The sequence below is a fragment of the Balaenoptera physalus genome (genome assembly GCF_965194825.1).
Source record: "Balaenoptera physalus genome assembly, chromosome: 14".
In the NCBI taxonomy this organism is placed as follows: Eukaryota; Metazoa; Chordata; class Mammalia; order Artiodactyla; family Balaenopteridae; genus Balaenoptera; species Balaenoptera physalus.
This window is the reverse complement of record NC_138893.1, coordinates 78,837,621-78,861,225: the sequence shown is the minus strand read 5'-3', so window position 1 is coordinate 78,861,225 and position 23,605 is coordinate 78,837,621. Positions and strand designations below refer to the sequence as shown.

At 48.0% G+C, this 23,605-nt stretch overlaps 1 long non-coding RNA gene across 2 annotated transcripts in view; it reads right to left on the bottom strand.

The window, feature by feature from the left end:
* Positions 1-23,605, bottom strand: part of LOC309643220 — a 220,438-nt gene that overhangs the window by 38,544 nt on the left and 158,289 nt on the right. For both annotated transcript variants that reach the window (XR_014253630.1, XR_014253631.1), the window contains one exon: positions 19,804-19,947. This is a non-coding gene — a long non-coding RNA (uncharacterized lncRNA). The remainder of the gene's footprint in view (positions 1-19,803; positions 19,948-23,605) is intronic.

The following is a 23,605-nucleotide window of genomic DNA, read 5'->3' as shown; positions in this document are numbered from 1 at the left end:
CATCTATCAACTATAGACTTTCATTGTTTGTTTGTTTTTTTCCAATCCATCAGTTGAACTCAGCAAGAGCCATACAATTCCACTGTCCTTAAAATTACTAATTTCCCCAATCCTCTCAACCTCCTGAAATAGGCACCCTGCCCTGCATTCCCTTCCACCAGCATCCCATCCCAGTTTCTCCAGCAGGAAATGTCTAACAATTGCACAGGCAGGAACTCTCAGTTCTGCACCCACCATTAACAATGGGGTCTTCATTGCCCGCTGGCCAGTGGGGGATCCAGTTCCACAATCCCATCTGGAGTCCACTCCTCAGCCCACTCCCAAGTCCATTTGTCCTTGGTCAGGATCCCAGAGAGTCTGCCATGAAGCTTGGCATGCAGGAAGTTTCCTGGGGCGCGTCCTCGGATCAACTCCTGTGGGGACTGAGGAAGGCAGGACTGGGCAGAGGGGGGAGGTTGAACTGCAGTGCATTTGCAACGGGGCCTCAGCCACCCCACGGCAGTTCTAGAGTTGGGAATGACTTTTCAGAGGTGCCTCTACCAGTCATTGCTGTGACTGCCCCCGGGGAGGGGCAAAATCTTAGGCCAGCCAATCCCTTCGGCCCAGGGCAATTCCTGAGAAGGAATTTTTTTTTTCTTTTCCAATAATTAACCTTAGCCTTCACTAGGTTAAGTATTTGACTTCATATCCTGTGAAGCCAAAGGAATGGTCTCCTTAGTCCTGAGAAAGGAGACAGATGGAAAACTCACGGCGCTTTTCTTTTTAGGTCAAAGGGAGCAGCACTTAACCTGGACTAATCCAGGCATTATTTAGGATTCTGGAACCATCAGCGGGACTTGCCTCTTGGACTGGGGGTCATCTGGGAAATTATTGCTCGTAGCTGCTCTGATGGGGGACCCACAGGGCCTTGGCTGGATGAGGGAGACCCAACATCTCTGGAAGGCAGTGTGAGCCATTGACAGGCAACACTCCTGGCAGCGGGAGAACCAGCAATTCGGTCCTGTGGAGAGTCTGGGCGGTGCTCCTCTGCACCCACCACGCAAGCCAGGAGAGGAGAAGCCAAAGGAACAAAGGCCAGGAGAGAGAAGGTTCCAGGGACCTGATGCCATACTCAGAGCTCTGAAGGGCTGTCGTGTGCTCCGGGAAGCATACTTGTTCTGTAGGATCGCATGGGCCAGCCCAGCTACAGTGGGCAATAATTATAATACAAATTTCACCTCAATCAAGGGAGGACCTTTGAGCTTCGAACTCTTAGGCGACAGATCGAGGCAAACTCCAGAAAGATGGCGCTCCCTGTCTCTAAGGTATAGAAGCAGAGACTGTCCTCCCAACTTTGAAGCTGTTGTTGAAGATTTAATGATGATTTAAGCATCATTCATTCCCATCTTGAGCTTTGGAGATGTGGACAATTTCTGCCTGACTAGTCCAGCAGATGTAGCTCTGCTCTTAGGTTCTTAGGGCAATACCCCTACTCTGGGTCCTGTTTTCTTTTAGGGTTCCAAAGGAGATGCTGGATGGGTCTGAAGAGGGAGACAACAGGGTGGGCAGATTTAATGGCTGTGCAGCGAGCCGTGGAGTCCATGGTGACGTGGGCTGTCCTCCAGAAGGAACTCTGCGCGCCGAGCCTCCCTGCTGTCATTGCGTGCCCCTCCAGCTGGAACGTGCATCCGCCGATTCTGTGCCCAAACGGGTGCGCGTCCCTCTGTGTGTACACAGACATGCACACGAGGTCTTCCCAACACAAATATATATTTAAGATTTACTGTTCTGGAAAACCTAGTGAATAATGTAAATGATGAAAGCCCGCGTCTGGCAGAAAATATTGTTCAGGCTGCCTCATTGAAATTCAGCCTCTCGTGCACACTTGGTAATACACACGCCGTATGAATTATGGATTCCGGGCTTTATCTCTCACACGACACATGAATGTTTGATAAAGATTGTTTCCAATATTATATTTTGTCAAAATGCTCATCTAAAATTCAGTCACAAATGCTTTCCGGTAATTATGCACTGACTTCCTAGGGAGCAGAGAAGGGGAGGTAGAAAGTGCCCCTCCATGGGGTCATTGCTTTGTGTGTGTGTGTGTGTGTGTGTGTATGTGGCTTTTGTTACCCCAGGTATTTTTGCTGAAAGGGAAGGGGAGACTGACAGTGCTTGTGCTGAAATTCTTTATTCCTCCTGCACGCCCTCATTACAGAAGCAGCTACAATAAGGTCTACCCTTTGCCTTGCAGACACCTGGTAGTTCATTCGTTCCTCAGTTATTTTTTAACTCGCTGCTGGCTCATTGGCACCGTGGCCTTAGTCCGGCCTCCCAGCAACTTGTGCTCCCCAGAGCTTCCAGCTGATTTTCTCCAGTGCACATTCTTAGCCCTCACTCCTCAGCCCCACCCTTTACTTTCCTTCAGTGACTCTTCATCTCTTATGGCAGAGATGGCAAATCCCTACACTCAGACTGCCGGCTCCACTCCTGCAGCCAAGCAGTCCTCACTAGTAATCATGTCCTTCTTTCCCCCTGACTCCACCTCAGAATCCTTCTTAACACGTGTTCCAGGCGACCACTATCAATCAGATGATGATGACGTACAAAAGGAAGCCTACTTATGCTTCAAGGGTAAGTTCCACCTCTGAAGCGTGGCATTCTAGGCCCTTTAGGACCTTTCCACAGCCTGTGGTTTCAATTCCATCTCCAGCCATTCCCTTTCCAACTTCTCCATGTTCTCTAGTCCCCACTCCATGCCTCTACCTGCTTTTCACCCTCCTGGTATGCTCTTCATCTCCGATCTCCTTGGCAAACTCCTACTCATACATCAAGACCTCTATAAAGCCTTCCTCCTCTCCCCCAGGTCTGGATACGCTGTCCTCTGTGATCTCAGGGCACTCTCTCTGTGCACATCTCTCTACGTATCACAGAGTGTGATACCCCCAGGGAAGTTTACTAATGGGGTGATTGAGAGTAAGGAGGCTGCCTATCCCAGTCACCAGGAGGGACTCAGTAGATGCATGCTGAGTCACAGTGCAAAGGAAACTTAGGTTCTGTGCTCGCAAATGGCCCTGGCCTCCATGGAGCTACAGCATAGAAGATATAACATTCATAACTCAGATATGGGAAAGATATCCCCTTTATCTTCCCCAGTATCTAGGAAAATCACTAAATCACTATGCATTTGGTAGCTGTGGCTTTAACAAAAAGCAAGGCAGGCAAGCATCCTTGGAGGTGCCCAGTGTTCTTCCGAAACATCTTCACTGAAGTGTTCCTTTTCTCCGTGGGGGCCAGTCCCCCACCCAAACCCCTTCCAGCGTCTGCCTTGATGCATTCCTCTCCCTCTCCCTCTGCACTCACTACCCACGAGCAATGGGAAGTCCATCCCAGACACCCTTTGAATCCACCCCCTTCTCCATTTCTGCAGGCTCACCATGCTGCGGGCCGCCAGTATCTTTCCTCGAGAAGACTGGAACGTCTTCCCATGGTCTTCCTGCCTCCTTCATGCTTCCTCCGACCCATTCTCCATTGGCAGCCAGCGTGATCTTTCTAAACCCAAATCTGATCATCTTACTCCCTGCAAAGAACCTTTTGATGCTTCTCCATTTCTCTTAAGCTAAAGGCCAACTTGCCCTCTGTGGCTTGAAGGGAAGGAGCAGTACGCATAATATTGAGCGATCAGTAAGGCCTGGCCATCGCCCATCAGAAGAGATGCAGGGAGGGAGTTCCCTGGTGGCCTAGTGATTAGGATTCTGGGCTTTCACTGCCGTGGCCTGGGTTCAATACCTGGTCTGGGAACTGAGATCCTGCAAGTCATGCGGCACGGCCAAGAAAAAAAAAAAAAAAAAGGAAAAGAAGAAGAGATGCAGGGAAACAAGCATGAAGCCCAGGAGTTGAGGATTAGCTCAAGATGAGCGGTGCAGAAGGCCTGGGACCAGGTCCCGTCCTGACTGCTCTCTGCAGCCACATCAACCTGTTTCCCCATGCTTACTCTCTGTCCTCCAGCCCACTCCTCTCTCACTGCGATGTTTCTGTCATCCCTTCGGCAGAGAGGACACCACATAACAACAGAGAGCTGGGCGCAAAATAGGTGTTTTAAAAATATGTATTGGATTTAATGGCAGGCCAGGAAATGCAGCAGCCCCAGGGGTCCATCAGGAAAGTCTGCTAGAGCAGCAAGCAAGGCTCCCCACACATCAGCCAGGCATGTGAGCTGGAGCTGACAAATGCAGCATCGGAAACATGGAAGCATGTAAGCAGGGGTGCTGACAGCCCCTAAGCTAAGTGCTGAACAAACACTGTTCTCTAGACATTGAATATTTCAATATAACTGGTGTGAGAATTACAGCCCTGGATTTCAGCTGTTCCCAGGAGGGCTGGGAGCAGAGAGTATGCCAACAGGGAAAATCCCTGTGAGAATCCCCGGATGTGTTTGTTATATAGTTTGTGTGTATCTACAGCCTTCCTGTCTGTCTTCCACAAACGCTGCCTGCCTGCCGACTCTTTGCCAAGCCCTGTGCTGGGAACTGGGGATACAGTGATGGAGACTGCAGGCCTCTGCTTCCAGAGCTCTCACATTCTAGAGGGTAAGTCAGACGAGCAAGCAGACATGCTCAGGGATCAGGAGAGGTTGGCCAGACTGCGATGAGAACCCACAGGTGGAGGACCCTACCAAGATTGGGCATTGGAAGCCCAAGTTTCTAGGAGAAGGGGCCTCAGGGCTAAGTCCATAAGGATGAGTAGGAGTTTGCTGAGTGGGGTGGAGACAAAGGACAGAAAGGCGTTTCAGGCACCAGGAGCAGCACGTCCATAGGTCTGGAGGCCGTAGAAAGCACTAGAGTGTGGAGAAATCTTCAGGGAGTTCATCAAGGCCAAAGCCAAGGGCCAGATGAAAGGTCTGTATGCTGAGATCAGGGGTCTGGACACTGCCCTGAGGTTTTAAGAGGGCAGTGTACACACAGGTCATAGAGGGAGTCAAAGCCACAACTGGATCTTGAACCCGTGTCTGCTTTGATATTGTGAAGAAACAAAATAGATAAATCACTAGCTAAATGAATCAAGAAAATAAGTGCAAATACATATATTTAGAAATGAAAATGGGGAAATAACCATATAGAGAGGAAATTAAAAGAATTACAGCATTACTCAGTTTTGAAAATAGATTTGAACACATGGACAAATGGGTGATTTTCTAGAAATATAAATGATGAAAACTAACCTCAGAAAAGATAGGAAATCTAAATAGTCCAATTACCAGAGAAGAAACTGAGAATGTTGTCAAAGAGCCACTATTCATTAAAGTACTAGACCCAGACAGCTTCACAGGTGAAATCCATTACAACTTCAAGAAGCAGATCACGGCAATGCTATTTAAAGTGCTCCTGAAGATTGTGGGACGGGGGATAAGGACTTTAAAATGAATCTAAGAATCCAGTATAATGGTGAAAACAAAATCCAGAAAAAAAGAACACCATCACCAAAAAACTATAGTCCTATCTTTAAAACAACATAAATGCAAAATTCTAAATAAAATATGAGCAAGGAGAACACAAATATATTTTTAGAGGGGAATATGCTACCACTACATGGAGTTTATTCCATGATGCAAGGATGGTTTTCTATGAAGGAATCAATTAATATAATTCACAATATCAAATATCAATAAGAAAACCATGTAATTCTCCATATATTCTGGGAAAGTAGGTGATAAAAAAATTCAACTTTGATTCCTGATTAAAAACTCTTCATTAAATAGAACAATATGGAACTTCCTTAATATGAATTTTTACACATATATACTTATATATATGTGTATGTATATATATATCTCTCTACCTGTATTAACCTATACCTGTAGTTATATATACATGTCATATGTGTGTGTGTGTGTGTGTGTATATATATGTATATACCACAACTCAAGCCAAAATTCACAGTCATTTCTGATGGCAAACCACTAGAATCCGTTCCATTAGGGTCAGGAAGAAGCAAGAATGCCACTGTAATTTACTCATTGTGCAAGTCTTCATCCCTCCCTGTGTCCATGTCATTACCCATGTGATTTTGCAGTTTCTCCTCCTAAAGACAGGGTATCTTTCCCACCCCACTGAGGTTTGGATTGGTCACGTGACGTGTTTTGCCTGGTGGGAAGTGGGCAGAAATGACTGAGTGCCAATTCTGAGCACTGATGTAAGCAGCACCATGTGTTTCTATTCACCACTTTTGCATTTCCATCATCATCATAGAAAAGGATGCCATAGTTGGCTAGCTGGTCAAGGAAGATGAAAGATACACAGAGGGACCTGGACCCACTTGCAGTCTGGAGCCAAACCCAGTCAAGCCCAGCCTGGATCAGCCCCACTCAGTTGACCTGCAGATATATGAACGAGGATAAATTATTATTTTCAACCACTGAACTTTGAGTGGTTTGTTATGCAGAGTTACTGTAAGCTGATACACCTATCGTCATGACTATTATTAAACATTGTTTTTGACCTACTATCCAACGCAAATAAATAAGAGAAAGAATTAGGAGGAAGAGCATTGAAAGGATCATGCAAAATGATCATCAGTTATTGGCCATCTGATTATACACTTTTAAAACAAGGAGAAAATCCCAGATTTTTTAAAAAGTGTGAAAAACACTAAAAGATTTTAGTAAGAATCAGTATATTAAAAAATCAATAGCTTTCCTATATAAAATAACCAATTAGAAAATTAAATGAAGAAAAGATCCCGTTTACAGTAATAAAAAGATTTTAAAAACCTAAAAATATGCTGTATACAAAATGAGCCTAATCTACAGGAAAAAAAAATTATCAAACTCTACTGAAAGACATAAAATTAGATTTCAATAAATGAAAACGCACCCTGTTCTCAGATTAGAAGAGACCTGCTGTAAAGATTCCACTTCCCCCTAAATTGATCTATATTAGTGTGATCCAAAAGTCCCAACAGCTAGCACCCAGGCATATGACCTAGACTCTGCCAACCAGGTGGTCCCACATGAGACCTGGATTAGGAGAGGGTAATAGGAAAGCAGGTGCCACATGTGATCTGAGTTGATGGGGGAGGTGGTGGAGACACCAGGCTTGTGGGTGGGAGAAGTAGGGGGTGGGGGCTCCTGATGACCACCCCCGCCCCCAAGTGCCATCAGGGAGGGCTTCAGATTTGTGCCCAGAGGTGGTAGCAGCAATGGTGTCTTCCCCAGAACAGTCCTCCAGGGAGGCCAGCTTCCTGGCTGCACAGTCACCAGGTCTGATTCTCTGGCCTCCCTGGAGAGTCCCCCAAGAGATTTTAATAAATGCCTTTTCTGCTCCAGTTGGCAGAGTAGGTTTCTTTGTTTGCAATTTCAAATCCTGACCGGTACACAGACTAAATGAATAGAATAGACGGTCCAGAAATAGACATATATATCTGGAGGGAATATCAGTAATGATAGCATTTATTGAGAACCTACTCTGTGCCAGGCACTGTTCTACATACTCATAATTATCTCATTAGCCCTTTCAACAACCCTAAATTATTATTTTCATTTACAAATCTGGTAACCAAGATACAGAGAAGTTCCTGCAACTCATATACTGTAGTAAAGTTGACATTTTAGTTCATTAGAAGAAGCATCACTCAATAAATAATTTGAGGCTAGCCAGCTGGAAAAATAATGTGGATCTCTATCTCACTCCTTACACTAAAATTAACTCCACATTGATCAAATAGGAAAGAAAAAAAAATTAAGTGATAAAATAAGTAAGGGAAAATATAAGAGTACCTTTCATACATTAAAGAAGGCTTTTCTAAGACACAAAATTCAGAAGCCATTAAAGTACTGATAACATTAGTCACATTAGCAAGAAACAATTCTTCCTGGTAAGGAAGAGAAGAGACAAACCCAGATTACAAGAATAGCAGGCCATCTGACAATGGGCTAATATATGTAAAGAGATCTTGTAAATCAATAAGAGAAACAAAAACAATCCAATGTAAAGAAAGGGCAAGGGCATTTCAGAGAAAAAAATTCATATATAAATGACTTATAATCCCTCATACTTTTAAACATGGAAAGTAAAATAATAATGTGGTATAATGTTTCACCTATTAAATAGAAAATGGAAAAACTCAATAATGTGTGTTGTTGAAGAAGTCATGTGGAAATAGGTGTGTGTCCCGCTGTTATGGAGTAATTGTCATGTGAGGAAAATTTTCCAATAAATATTTTAAAAATTACGTACATTTTGAACCTGCAACTCTACTTGTAGAACTGTATCCTGTAGACACACTCGTGCATGGACATAAATACGTATATACGTAAAGTCTGTGTTAAAGTTGTTTGTAACAGCAAAAGCCTGAAAACAACCTAAATGTCCATCGCTAGGGAACTTGGTTAAACAACTAATGATGTGCAATAATGATAAGGAATGAGGTGGAGGCATTATCTTTAAGATAAAATTCTTTTTTTTTTTTTACAAAATCAAGGTGCACAGCACTGTATCAACTAGACGCCGTCCACTAGAACTTTCTGTGCTGTTGGAAATGTTCTAGATCTGCACTGTCCAGTAGGGTAGCCACGAGCCACATTCAGCTAGTGATGCTGGACATGCAGCCAGTGTGAATGAGGAACTGAATATCTAATTTTAATTTTAATTTATATCCATCTAAATTTAAATAGTCACATGTGGCTCTGGTGCTCGATAATGCAGGCTGGAAACACATCTGTGCATGTGAACAAAAGTAGCATTTCTGAAAAACTATAGAAGTGGTAACAGTCATTGCCCCTGCCAAGGAGAACTGGGGTGTCAGATATTTCTGAGGAGAAGAAGAGTTCTTTGTCTATTTGTATCTGTAATATCTGAATGGTTTACCATGTGTGCAGTGACCCATTTCATATTGAACTAATTCATCAAAGTCCAAAAAGAAAAGTTAGGAAGTTCTTGAGTGAGCTTGGGTTTTTTCCATGCAACAGCAGTCAGAGTGGTGTGGGAGAGTGCAGGGAGGGTTCGTGGGCAATCCAGCTCCTGAAGAGAGTCAGTTGTTTGGGTCAGAGGTTGAGAAAAGGGGCCGACTAACCCCAAATGAAGGAATCCTGAGCTGTGGGGAGCATCTTGCTGCCGTTGGAAGCCAGCATCCATGAGGAATGGAAGCCACGCAGAGGAATGATTGTTGCCAGCAGCCCACATGTAGACACTTGAGTCAAACAATTAAATTATTCCCAAGAGACATGTAAACAGAAGAGTTGAAGAGGAAGGGATAGATTGGATTTGGAGAGACAAAAAAGGCAGAATCGACAGAATCTGGCAGCCAATCTGATGTGGGCACTGAGAGACAGACACAAGCTTAGGATAGCTCTCGACTCTTGGCTTGTATGCTTGAATTGATATTGTGGCCATTGGGGAAATAAGGCTTCCAGGAGGAGCAGGATTGGGAGGAAGAGATCATACCTTCAGTGATGGCATGTTGATCCAGCTGGAAATTTCTAGAAGCCTTCAGATATTTAGGTCTGAAGCTCAGCAGGGAGAACTGTGCTAGAGAGAGCCATTGGGAAGATAACCAGACGTGAGTGATCATTGAGGCCAAGAGAACTGTCAGACGCACCCAGAGAGGATGTGTGCCAGGGGCAGAGCCCCTGAGAGCGTTAAGCTAATGCAAAAGGCTCGGGAAGGGGAACCAGCAAAAGACACTGAGGATGAGCACGGAGGGAGGGAGGCAGGAGGGAGAAGTGGGGAGAAGGGCCAGGGAGGAGGCAGTCTCAAGAAACAGGAAATGCTGTGCAAGGTCAGATGCCACAGAGGGGTCAGGCAAGATGGGGCACTGAAAAGCCCATGGCACTTGGCAATTAGGAGGTCATGTGGTGACCTCAGTGGGAGCAATTTCAGGGGTGTACAGAGAGGGAACACATGATTTCAGCGGGTTGAAGGGTTAATGGGAGATGAGAGAGTGGAGATCATGAGGGGAGGCTCTTGTTATGTCTGGACACTAGGCTGTGAAAGGAAGGAGACAAAAGGAGCAGTGTCTAGAGGGCAGGCTGAGGAGAGGGCTGTTTTTTTTTTATGTTTGTTTGTTGCTTTAAGATGAGGGAGACAGGGTAGGATTACAGACAGTGGCGAAGGACTTCTCAAGAAACCAGGCATAATTAACAAAGCAAGGTCCCTGAGGAGGCAGGGAAAGGTGGACTCCGTGATGCACGGGAGGTTAAGACCTGATCAGGAGACCTCCTCTGAGAAGGGCAGGAAGGGGGTCCGACACAGAAACGAGAGGGAGGGGTGGGAGGCCGGAAGCCGAGCGGATATTTTTGCATGGTGGCTTCCATGTCCTCAGTGACAATGGAGGTGTGATGACGGACATAGGAGAGGGCAAAGGGTGGTCGTAAGTAGGGTACGGAGGGGTTGAGTCGAGTAAAGATGGCTGGCTTTGCAGAGGGTTCAGCTGAGACTGGACCATGATCATGTAGGGGTCCAGAGGCTCAGGTGAACGTCCAGAGCGCTCCATCAGTTCACAGCAGCCTAAGGACTTCTGCAGACCCTGTCACATCTGGCAGGAGGAGGCCACCCGTGGGGGAAGGAGCAGGGGAGAGTGTTGTCCTATGGTGGGGGTCTGGAGCGCACTCTCTACAGTGCAACTCTGAGCCCCATCAGGCAAATGGGATTAATGTTTTCCACCTCGTAGATAAAGCAATTAGCCTAGAACTTGACACCCAGAATTCTCATTAAAGATCGGCTATATCACAATGAATAGTATGGGGGTAAAGATACCAAGGGGCCTGAAGAGAAGGGTGGAAGCAATATTCCAAGGAGTCTAGGTGAGATAGCCCAGTGAAGGCAGTGATGGGCAAGGATCAGAAAACTATGTCCTGAGGCCAAATCCAACCCACTGTCTGCTTGGTAAATAAAGTTTTATTAGACACAACCATGTCCATTCTTTATGCAGTGTCTCTGGCTGCTTTTGTTTTACAAGGGCAGAGTTGAGTAGTTAAAACAGAGACTGTATAGCCCACAAAGCCTAAAATACTATCTGACCCTTGAAGAAAGAATTTGCAACTCTGGGCTAGAGGATAGGAGGGCTGGATAGAGTCAAGCTAACTAACTAATATAAAATAAAAACAGAAGTAGAGGGTGAAAAGATCTGGAGAGATGGGAGGATGAAGTCAGAGAATAAGACTAGGGATGAGGGATCCGGATATGGAGCCTGCCCTGTACTGGGCAAGGAGGAGCGGGTGCCTATGGCCAAGCCTGGATGAGGGCTTTGGAACTCAGGAGATTGACCCAGGAAGTATCAGGCTCTCATGATAAATTGAGAATCAATGGCTTGGTGGGTCATTAGATAGAATTACCCATGTGGATGCAGGTAAGATCAAGAACATCAAGGCTTTCAGTCACAAAACACGGTGCCCAGGAAGTCACCAGAAAACGCCTCCCCAAAAGCCATTTTCCACTTCTTTGCTATCAAAACTTCAATTTTGTTCAGAATGACAGTGTGCCCTACCCCTAGAGATGAATCATGGTTTGTCTGGACCAATCAAGTAATGATATCGCCTTCTGGCTGACGTTTACTTTCCCAGACTACCTTGCAACTAGAAGTGGTCACATGATGAGTTCTGGCCAACGGGACATCTCAGAAAGTCAGCTTGGGGCTTCTGGGAAAGCTTTCATTTTTTGACGACAGAGAGATTTGCTAGTGCTGCCCTTCTCCCTTTTTTGCCTTGAGCACAGAGGTGATGCTTGGGGCTGTGGCAGCAATTTTGCGACCATGAAGCAATAAATATGAGGCCATACATGCAGCATGCTGAGGATGTTGGAGCAGAAAGAGAGCCTGGCCCTTGACTCCATCATTAAACCCCTGCCCACCTCCAGACTTTTTGAGTGAGATGAGGGAATGACTTTATTGCTGAAAAAAAAATGTGTTCTTTTTTAATTAAAAGAAGGAAGTTCAGAGGTAGTAGCTGGGAGCTGGAAGAATGGCATGTGGGGTTGGAGGGAGAGGAAGCAGGCAGGGGGCTGCTTTGAGCAGAGAATGTGTGAGTACAGATGGGACTGGGAAATGGGTGGTTAAGAACAGACAGGAAGAGGCTTTGGACGTTGGGTTGAGGAGTTTTGGTTTCTTCTGCAGGCCACGGGAAAAGATCACTAAAATATTTTTTAAATCATATAGATCATAAGCTTGATGTAATTGATATTTGCCAAATTGTGTGCCTTCTTCAAATGTCCTTGAGACATTTACTTTTCTGCCTTTTCTTGAAAAGAAAAAAATGGCAATGGATTTGCATTATTGTAACAGTTTTTTTTCTAATTATAAAAGTGAAATATATTTAGACACTTTACAAAGCAGATAAGAAAATAGAAGAAAACATTTTGGGTGTTTGATATGAGGGTGGATATTTCAGAAAGGGTGGATGGAGATTGAGACAGGAAACAAGAAGATTCATTGTAACTCACCTTCCCTGGGCCTCAGTTTTCCCACCTGGAAAATGAGCAGATAGGACTGCAACTAGGGAATTCTCCACCCAGCCTGATAGTCCAGGGATGCTCGATGCTGTAGCGTGTTAACACACACATTACAGATGCCCTGGGTCATGGTGAGAGCCGTGGTTAATACGCAGGAAGCTTGTCCATCCATCTTCTATGGGTTCACAAACAGTGGCCATTTAATCCTCACTTTACAGATGTGAACTGTGGGCTTGGAGGAGATAAAGTGATGACCACAGCCCTAGAGCTGTCCCGTTTCAGAGGTCAGAATCACATCCAGTGCTCACTTCTACTCCCCAGAACCAGCACCCTCTCTCCCGGACCTGGACCTCGCTTCCTTCAATCGCTCAGCGGTCCATTCCCCACAAGCTCGGGAAAGGCAGTGGACTGGGATGAGGGCTGGTCTGGAGGGCTGGCACCTCAATCAGCAGGACCAGCTCAGAGAACACCAAGGTTCCTCCACCTCGTGGTGGCAAGGTGATGACCAGCTGGTTCTGCTGTGTGTGTGTCTGATGCCTGAAACGGCCGACTTTGTCCACCAGGGTACCGCCGGGGACCAAAGAATACAGGGAATAGCTTCGAGTTTATGTGTCTGGTGTTAAAAATCAATAATTTCCCTCCTCGGGAGGCACACTCAGGGGCAAAATAGAGCGAATCGCTTATTAGCTTCTGCGTGCACATGGGCAGATGATGAAGCAGCCAAGGAACCAGTCATACATCGTAATAAAGCACCCTTCACCTGCTGTCTCTGCATCAGCGAGCGTGCACCCCACCACATCGACCAGGAGCCATTAACCTCCACAGTGCTGGGCCGTCACTCACCCCTAATCCCCAGGAGCAGCTTTGGCATGGAGGCTGCCGGGGCCTTCCCCAGGAGGAAGGAATTCAGAAATATAAGCATGAGCCTTCCAACGTCCTCCGAAGGTGGAGAAGTTTAGAGGCTCTGTCTGCCTTTCGAGGGAGGCGGGGTGTCAGTGGGCTAATGCCAAGTAAAAAGCTGCTGCAGTTTACCCCCCACTGTGACCCTCCCCTGGGCGCCGTGTCCTGGCTCATCTATTCTAGGGCACTTTGCTCTCCCGTAAAACATTCCATCCCTACCCATAGAACAAGAGCATGTCTGAAGAAGAAGAAATCTGTGGCAGCGACAAAACTGCTCAAGGATTCGGCACTCACCACTGGAACCATCCTCAGCACTTGCCACATACTGGCTCTTTGGAGGCTTACAGTAACCTCGTGGGAGACGTGCTGTTATTATACCATTATAAAGATAAGGAAACTGAGGTCCAGGAGGGAGAAGGAGGAGGTCAAGCAATTTGCATGTCTCACATGTGGTGACGCTGGGATTGGAACTCAGGCCTCAGCTCAGACCCTGAGCTCTTGACTACTCTATTGTTTCACCCATCCCCGTGGCCCCTCCACCTTTGCCTCATTTTACAGATGAGGAAACTGAGACCCAAGAATCAGCAGAGACTGGCCCAAGGCTCCATAGCCAGGAAGCCCGGGATGAGGCCCAGATCACAGGCTCCCATCTGAGGCTCTTCCATGGCTCCATGATGCCACTTGCTTTCCTCTAGGTTCTTGCCTTAGAGCAGCAAAACCATGCAGATTTGGAGTTTAAATCCAGGCCGTCTCAGAGCCCCAGGGCCTCCAAACTTCCATCAGTCTCAGAGGAGCTGGCATCCTTGGACCTCCAGCTTCACAAAATGTTAGTAACAAGTGTGCACGCACTTCACCGTTTACAAAGCACTCTAATCACCGTACACCACTTAATCCTCATGAAAAAACACTGTAAAATAAGTCTGACCATGGTCTTCACTTCACAGACAAGGAAACAGAGATCTTCTCTGTGGGACAAGGACTAGCGTGTCCCCAGCATGGCCCAAAGGTGGGCCATGTGCCATCCCATGCGCCTTCTGCCAGCAACTCTGTCCCTAATCAGCCTTGAGAAATTGCCATCATTCTTCCTCACAACTTTATGAGGCCTTCTTATAGCTCAGACGTCCCTTGGCCTCAAGCAAGAGGATGAGGAGACCCAAGTCATTGTCTAAACCAGCGGAGCTTGCTCTTGGCACCCTCTGCTCACCCCTCCTGAATCCTGGGAGTCCTTGGATAACTCCCTGAGCTCAGAGATCAGGTTTCATACTTACCTGTATCCCCAGAGCATTTATCATAGCGCTTGCTAGTTAACATAAACAGAAAGAAAGGGATGGAGGAAAGGAGGAAAAGTCCTTTCGTGCAACATTCACTGATTCAGACCAGCCACCCCAAGCTGGTATACATGGATGGAATTTTTATTTATAATTATAATGTCACTAAGCAGCTGTGTGACCTTCTGCAGGTATATTAACCTCTCTGGGCCCCAACATCTCCACCCATAAAGGAAAGTAGGAAGATGGGATCTCAGATGGAGGCTATGTGGCATGTGCTTCCACCTCCCACTACAAGACCACAGATATCCCGAATCAATCCCAGCATGTTTCCCATGTGTTAAGGGGTGGGGATGGGGATGACGTTTCCTAGGAATCTGAACTAGACAAATGTACTTTTTCTTTTTGGTTCCCAGCCTCCAAACCCGATTTCTATTTGAGAGAGTCCCAAAGTATGTGGGGTGCAGGGGTTCAAAATCCCTCATATTGTCCAGGAAGTGGAAATTTCTTTTCTCAGCTTCCAGGACAGGAGAATGGGATTTAGCATTGGCCAACAGGATGGTCCCACTCAGGACTCTGAGTATAAAGCAGGTGACACAAAGACACAGGCATAGTTAAAGGTTTCTCAAGGGATGGCATGGTGACAGCAGTGGCCAGGCCATGGGCAGCATTCCAAACACCCTTCCTGCTGTGTGAGCTGACTGTGCTTTGGGCTGCCAGCTTGCTTCCCGTCTATTTTGCAACAATCGAGGGGAGGCCGTGTGGTCCAGTGGTTAAGGCTATACCTTTGAAGTCAGGTAGATATAGGTCTGAATTCTGTTTGTGCCATTTATGAGCAACATAGTTGTAGGTAAGTAATGTACCCTCAGGGAAGACTATTCTCTCTCCCATAAGGCAGACACAATAGTAAGTACTTCGTCAGGGTTGTTGTAGGGCTCACATAAGGTAATGTGAGCGGTGTTCTTAGCCCGGCGCCTCAGAGGGGCTGAATAAGTAGAGGCTACATTAACGATGAATGAGGAAGAGGAGAATTTTGAGGACCAGTTTCCAAAATGGGGGACTGAAGCCAGGGCAGGTGCACCTAGCCGTGAAGAGCCTGAACAGCTGTCCTGATGCAGAGCAGCTGGGGAGGGCCCATCACGATGGGTACTCCAGGCAGGGAGCTGGCCTTCTCGGGGAGAACCGACCTTTCTCTCTGATGCTACTTAAACCTGAATCATCGAGTGTTTTGCCCTTGGAGGAAGCTCAGAGGTGCAATAGGCTGGTGCCTGCATGAGCACAGAGGCGACCCCTCTGTGAGTTAGAGGACCAGCCTCCGCTAATGCCGATTCCCCCAGATGGAGCACAGGGCCGGCTCCTGATCCCAGGGTGTGCCAGTCTGGGCAAGCAGGCGTGCCAAGAGCCTGCTTCTCCGAGGTGTGTGCCAGCGTCGGGGGCCAGATGCTCCCTCCCAGACCTTCCATCAGCAATGGCATCTGCTCTTCTCCCAGGCTGGTCCAGCTGCCACCCAGGTGGGAGGCTCATTTTCCAACCCGGACTCTTCTTTCTGCCACCACGCCCACCCCGGGCATTCCCTTGGAGTCCCAGATCGCTGTCCTTCCTTGGGTCAGCGTGGCCTCTAGCTGCAATGTCCACTTTCTGCCTGTCTCTGTTTCCGACTGTGATTTAATTGGGAGCCTGGAAAACCCTGATTGTTCGATAATTGTAAGGCAGAGAAATTACCAGGGCATCAAAGGTTGCTCCCAATTGCTATATTAATTGTCCTTTGTTATCTCTCCATATAAAAGACCACTTGATAGAGACAAAAGCCAGCTGGCTTTTATTCCGCAGCCTTCTGACAAGAGGATGAGAGGCCATTGTTGGCTCCCATCCGTTTCTCCCCAGATAGAAACCTTTGCTACTCCCTGCCCAGCACGGCCCCAGCAGGCCATACCCCGACCCGAGACCAGGAGCAAGGCCCAGCACCATCCAGCTACAACCGGGTCCAGACCCTGGTTGTCTCCTAGCCCAGTGGCTCACAGAGGGGGAAAGCCCCGATTCTTCGCTGTGTGTTTAGATGTGCTTTTTCTGGAGTGCTGGTGTGTAAGTGCACGTGCGGACGCTGCAGGATGAATAGCTAGTGTTTATTGAGGACTTCCTACCTGCCAGGTGCCATGTTGACCACTTTACATGCCTTGCTTGGCAACAGGAGTTACGCATGGTATTTTTCTATTCATTTTGCAGACGGGGCTCAAAGGGGTTAAGTTACTTGCCCAGGGTCCCATAGCAATGGCGCGCTAGAACCAGGATCAAACTCCAGGTGCTCGAATGGAGCTCTTAGTCCCTCTGCAGCGCTGTTCTCTGAATACACTTGCGGGGTTTGTGTGGGTGTGTGTGAGTGGGCGTGAGAGAACGTGTATGAGTGTCTATGAATGTGTTAGGGGGTGCAAGTAAAGGACAGTATCTAAGCAGTGGGTCCAGTAGAAGAGGACCAAGCAAAAGACATGAATGAGGAGATTGTCAAAGCATATCGGCACATTTGATTTGTTTATTTTTAAAGGCCCAGCCACGCCTTGCTTAAAACCATTGGAATCTAGCAGTAAACAGACTCGTGTTTGAATGTTGAGCATCTACTTGTGCTGGGCCCCGTGCCCTCAGCTGTAAGTGGCCTGGAGAGGAGTCAACCACGTGTCTGCCCCCTGGGCTCCCTGCCCGGTTCCCAGCCACAGATATAGGGATGGGATGAAGTCCTCTCTTCCACTGCCTCTGTGTCTGCTGGGAGGGCCTGGGAAGGCTGTCTGGAGTTGCCTTAAAGCCATTCATTTTTTCAAGCCATTTGCCAGCTAGCTACCTCAAACATCACCTGGCCGGCCAAGATCTAGACTTATTCAACAATTGATTATCCTTGGAACCAACAAGGCTGTCTATCACTAATTCACAATTTGGCTGTGGTTCTGCAACTGCAGCTACATTCGTGAATAAAAAGAATGGTGTGTAGAGCTCTGTCATGGCCAGGCCTGATGGGGCATTAGCTTTGATTTCACGACAGCCCTCCCAAAAGAGATCCCGATCCTGTGTGACAGACTGGGACACTGTAGCCCAGGAGGTTAATGTGATTTTCCCCAATCATACAGCTCATAAAGGGCAAACCATGGCAGGAGTCAGACTACCATCCAACGGCGACTCTGTACCATCATAAGTTGCTCCATTTTTACCAACAACCCCTAGATTATTTACAAGTTGTGGGTTTCAAATAAGAAAACGCGAAGTAAGTAAACACCAGTGCCTGGAGCCAGGTTCAGTCCAGACCCTCTGGATAGTTACCAGGCCCTCTTACCAGCCCCTGACCAGGGCACAGACCATGGGAGATAAAGCTGAGGGCAGTAGCTCACTGGCAGCTATTCCAAATCTGTAGGTAAGTCTGCAGTTTACAGCTAAGCCAGGAGTAGCCTGGGTCCTATTTCCATCTCCCCAGGTCCGTCCTAAACCAACCAGTGGCCAAAGATGATCAGGATATCTCAGGAGCGTAGGAATGATGTCGAAAATAAGGTATAGGGCATCTAAGCCTTCAGTGGTAAATGCCTTTCTAAACTTAGGGCTAGAAATTGTCTCCCCTGTTGAGCTGGGTGATTCCTACCACTAGGTAACCCGTTCTGTTTTCATCCTGGTTTCCTGGAAACTGAAAAAGAAGAGCTACCTTCAGTTGTTGCAATTCATCTCAGCACATAATTCATGATCTAGTTTTATTCTTCTACTCTCTCCTCATTCATTATTCCAGCCTATGGAGGAGATATTATTATGCCCATTTTACAGATGAGAAAACTGAGGCTTCAAGAAGTGAAATGATAATGCCCTGGTTGTATCTGACCCAGTCTCTCTGGTCATCAAGCCCTCCTAGGATTTTCCTTCCCACTGGAATCAAATCTGACCTCTCATCCTAGTCCATGAGACCCTTTGTGATTGGCACCCCCCAAGTTCTCCACACCATCTCCCACCTTGTTTGCCCCTCTCACTCACCATGCTTCAGCCACACCAGCCCTATTCTGATCCTGAACCTACCAGACTTGTCCTCGGTCCCAGCCTCTGCACCGCTCCTTCCTCCTCTGGAAACGCTCTCCCTCTGGAGCTTTGCATGGCTGGCTCTTATTCGTCATCCAAGTCTCAGCTTAAATGTCACTTCCTCAAAGAAGTTCTTGACCACGCTACCTACACTGGCCTCTGGTCGCTCCGTGTCATATTGTCATCCTAGATTTGCTCTCTCCTCTCCAGTAATAAACACCTCCCGTTTATTTGTGCAATGGGGTGTACCCACCACTAGAGTATAAGCTCCATGAGGGCAGACAGGGTGAGGCACCTAATAGGAGCTCAACCAAGTTTTGGTGAGTGAATTAATCAATGAATGAATAACTCACTGGGATTCAAATTCCCTGCATGGAACTCTCTACCCCTCAGCCAATATGACGCCAAGGCAGGGAATATGCTCCTTCTGATTTCACAAGGAACATGCAGGGGTCTGTGTCCAAACCTCCCAGCTCTGAACCAGGCAGCAGATAATGAGGGGGACTGGGATGTCTTCTGGGGGTCCCAGGACAGCTCCCAGCATTGGGTTTGTGCATGTCCAGCTCCAAGGAAGCAGCGCTCTGCCAGGAGAACTGGTCCGGCCCCGTCCAGTAGGCACTGGTATGGCTGGAGGTCCCCAGTGAAGGCTTGGTTAGCAGGCCTAGTGAGCAGCAGTGATGGTTGCATCAAAAAATGCAGGAAGGAACTGCACCCTTAGCAACTCCCAAAACACCAAGGAAGGGAAGTTTTCAGGACTCTGAAGTTCCCACAGCAGCAGATGGACTCAGCATGTGAGACACAGGTGCTCACACCCGTGTGAGAACCAGCACGGGAAGACCAGGCCGCTCGGGGTCAGGCCTGACTCTGAGGCCCCAGCCGGCCCTGGAGGCATGCTCCCTTAGACACTTAATACGTGCGGTCACCATAAGCTGTCAGGGCTGAGACGGGAGTTCAGAAGCCAAAAGTAGCCCAACCGGAGTGCAGAGGGCACCAGAGCCTGAGAGAGGAACTCGGGCCAGGCCAGAGCCCCATGCCTGGTCCAAGTCAGAGGAAATAGCCAATCAAGGTGAGAGCCAACTGAGGAGTCAGGGTCATGGGCAAATCCACGTGCAGTCAGGGAAGGAGGCCCAAGGCTCAAGGGCAGGCCAAGGCTGCCAGGTGGTTTGGGCTATTACCTGGTGAAGGTGGTCAGAGCCTCCTCTGAAGGTCCAGCCTCCAGGGGCCGCGGCCTCCACCAGGCCTCTGAGGTGGGCATCTGACAGGCCGATGGGGGGAGCAGGCATGGGCGGAAGTCCGTTTGAACTCCCTCAGCCCTGTATCTGAGGAGGGAATTAAACCGTTCTGTTCTACTACGGCGTTTCATTGACTTCTGGCAAAACACGATGTCCTGCTTCAAAGGAAAGGAAACACGCAGGCTTAGGAGGCTCGTTGGACATCAAAGGGCTATTAGAGAACAGCATCCTGATGAGCTAATTGCAAATGCAGCCCGAGCAGACGGAGCACATTTGCCCAGGAACATATGGGCTCACACATCCAGGGAGAGGGTGCTGGGGACAAGATGTATGTGGGGCTTTGGTGAACCCAACGTGTTTGCAAAATAATTCAAGACATTGCCTCAGCCTGGGCTGTCCTCCCCTCTGCATTCCATCCAGCGGGTGGGGGTGGGGAGCAGGATGCTTGGTGCCGCCGCAAAAGAAAGGCCCCAGGGAGCAAGTAAGCAGAACTGGGCCCAAACAAACCAGAAAATTCCCTCCAGAGCCAGGGAGACACGTGGGTGGAGAGAGCCTTCTCTTGGCTCCCAGAAACCGCTCCAGACTGTGTGCCCCAGACCAAGTGCAGGGGGCCAGGGGCAGCAGTGGGGTTATTCTCGTCCTGGACGTCCCCGGCCTCAGCCATCCAGTCGGGGTACAGAGCCCCGTCACTTTCAGCCCTGAAATGGTTGCAGGTGTCTCCTCCAGCTCCATCATTACAACATGTCTGGAGACCACACGGTCCGGGTCATCTACCCCAGGGCTCCCTGGGGTCAGACCAGTTGTGTGGGCAGTGCCCCAGACCCTCAACCATCACAAAAAGCTAAGTGACTTTGCTTCCATCTGGTTTATATCAATACATCAGGATAGGACATAGGATTTTCCTCGAAGAAAAGGGAGTTCCAGATTTATTAATAAAAACTACTTCTCTGGAACAACTATTTCATCTTACCAGTTGAGGAAACTGAGGCTGAGTGGGCCATGACTACCCAGGGCACACAGTGAATCAAGGATGAGACCAAAGCTAGAACCCAGGACCCTAGGTCCAGGCCAATTTTCTGGCCACCCCGCCAGGTGGCCCACACCCTGTCAGGTTCAGTGCTAGACAAGTGTCCAGGCCCACAGCCAGGCCCCAGCCTCCCCGGGCCCCCCGAACACATAAGCTCTCCTCAGCCCTCGGGGTGGGAGGAGCATTCCTCAGCAGGATCTGTGCCTCAGCAATCAGGAGGACACCTCAGTGTCACCCTCCTACCCTCCAGGCTGAGCTGATGAAGCGTAGAAGCAGCCGGGAGGCCAGAGGGAGCTTCCAAAGTAGAAGGCAGGGAGACAAGGGGGAGAAGCCAGCATATGAAACTGACATTGACTCTGCTGCATCTTCTAAGACAACGAGCTGGGGGCCAGCAGTGGGGAGGGAGAAAATTGGAGAGATTGTATGGGACCTTGGAGGTGACCTGTTCATTGTACAGTTGTGAAATCCAAGACTCAGAGGCCGGGAGGGGGAGGTTGGGGGCTGGGGGGTGGGAGGCATGCCCAGCGTTCCCAGCAAGGTCGTGGCTGAGTCCTGCCCTGGGTAAAGCAGTACAAAGGCATTGGGCACCTGGAAGAAAATCTAAACCTGTACGCACGGCTGAGTCTACGCAGCCTGGGTTTCCAGCCTCCTCTGCTCCCCCTCCCTCCTCACTCCCAGCTCTTAGCCACAGCATCCTCGCCTCTTTCTTCGCTGCTCTTATTACACTCTTAAGTGCTGAACTTGTTTGGGTGATTCCTTTATTAATTTTCGTCTCCCCCTGCCCCAGACGAGAAACTCCGTGAAGGCAGGAGTTGGTATTCTTTGCTCACATCTGAGTCCTCAGTGCTCAAAATATATTTGATGAATGAATGAATGAATATTTCACGGCTCTTTCTGACTTCAAAGCCTGCCATGGCTCCTCCCCACCCCTATGATTTCACTGGTAAGCCCTTTACCCAGTACCGAGGCCATTTATGATCTGATCCAAATTCCTTTCCGGTCTCATCCCCCATCATGATTCTCTTCATACATATCACCACCCCACACACTACAACGGCTCTGGACAAAGCCCACTACTACTCCAGAAGACCCTGCCTTCACATGCCTTGATAGCTTCAGGCCTAAAATACTCCTCCTACTTGTCTTTATCTAGATGACAGGATCCTATTGATTCTTCTATACCCAGCTCAAACGTCCCCTTCTTTCTCCACGGTGAGCCATCCCCATCCAGGCCCTAGGCAGCATAGGTGGCTCCCTCCTTGGTAGGCAGCCCTTGAATATGGTGCAACAACCAGGATACTACACAGGCATATAAGATAAGGATTGGTTTCCATCTGATTCTACCATAAGAGACTAGGCCTACCATAGGACAGGAAGTATAGCTTACCTACCTCTGTGTCCCAACACCTGGAGTTTAACCAATGGGAGGGCTCAGGGCCCTTGACCCCTAACCCAGTCGGTGCTCTTTCCACCACACATAGATCAACATCACATCATTCCATTCCCTTTCAATATCTTCCCTCCCTTCTCTTTCTCTCTCTCTCTCTCTCCCTCTCTCTCTCTCTCTTTCTCAAAACCCACATCATCTGGAACCTTCTCTTGGCTTCCCTCTTGCCTACCATCCTTCTGGTCATTGCTATTCCTCAGCAAGGAGGGTCCAGGAGGGAAGCTCAGGTGATGCCCAGAGTGGCAGGCTGGTGCCTTTGGGTTCAGACCGGTTCTCAGACCCTCCAATGCCCAGTGGCCTCACCTAGAGAAGAGGCCTCAAGTAGTCTAGACCAGTACATGAAAATTTTAAAAGCATCACACAACTCTATTTGTCCTGTGCAATGCTTTTTAAGATCAGTACATTTTATATACAAATATAGATTTCCAGTTCCTCCCCAAAAATTAAAAGATCAAGCCTTTCTGGCACTTTCTCACAAAGCATCAACGGGGAGGAAATAATAGCAGCTTCCCCTTTAGACAGAGCCTACGCTCCCTAGTTTGCCACAGACTCCACTACTCGCTGTTGCCCATCAAACCCCCCTGCTTCACTAATGACCAAAACCTGCCTGGCCTCTTTAGGCATTTGGGTTTGTGGTCTAGAGGAAGTTTGGGAGACTTTCTTAGCTCCTAAAACAGAGATCACTCCTCCAGCCCATTGCCTCCCCTCTCATTTGTTCCCAGCTCTCACACACACACACACACACACACACACACACACACACACACACACACGCACACACACACACTGACTCTAAACCCATAAGGGTGCAGTGGAACCCATAAGCCCAACTGCTGAGCCTGTGGGCACAAGTGTCTCACTAGGGAGTATGGGGAAGTAAAACACTCCAGGGAAGGGGAAGGGAAGAGCATAAACATGGGTGTGGAGACATATTACATTCCAAAGTGGCTGCCTGTTTTACATTCCACCAGCAATGTAGAAGAGTTCCTATTTCTCCACATCCTCAACACTTGTTATTTTATCTGTCTTTTTGATTATCGCCATCCTAGTTGATGTGAAGTAGTATCTCATTAGGATTTTGATTTGCATTTCCCTAATGACTAAAAACGTTGAACATCTTCATGTGTTTATTGGCCGTTTGTATATCTTCTTTAAAGAAATGTCCATTAAGATTTTTTTTGCCCATTTTAAATTGAGTTATCTTATTATTGGGTTGTAAGACTTGTTTATATACTCTGATTACAAGTCCCTCATCAGATACATGATCCGCG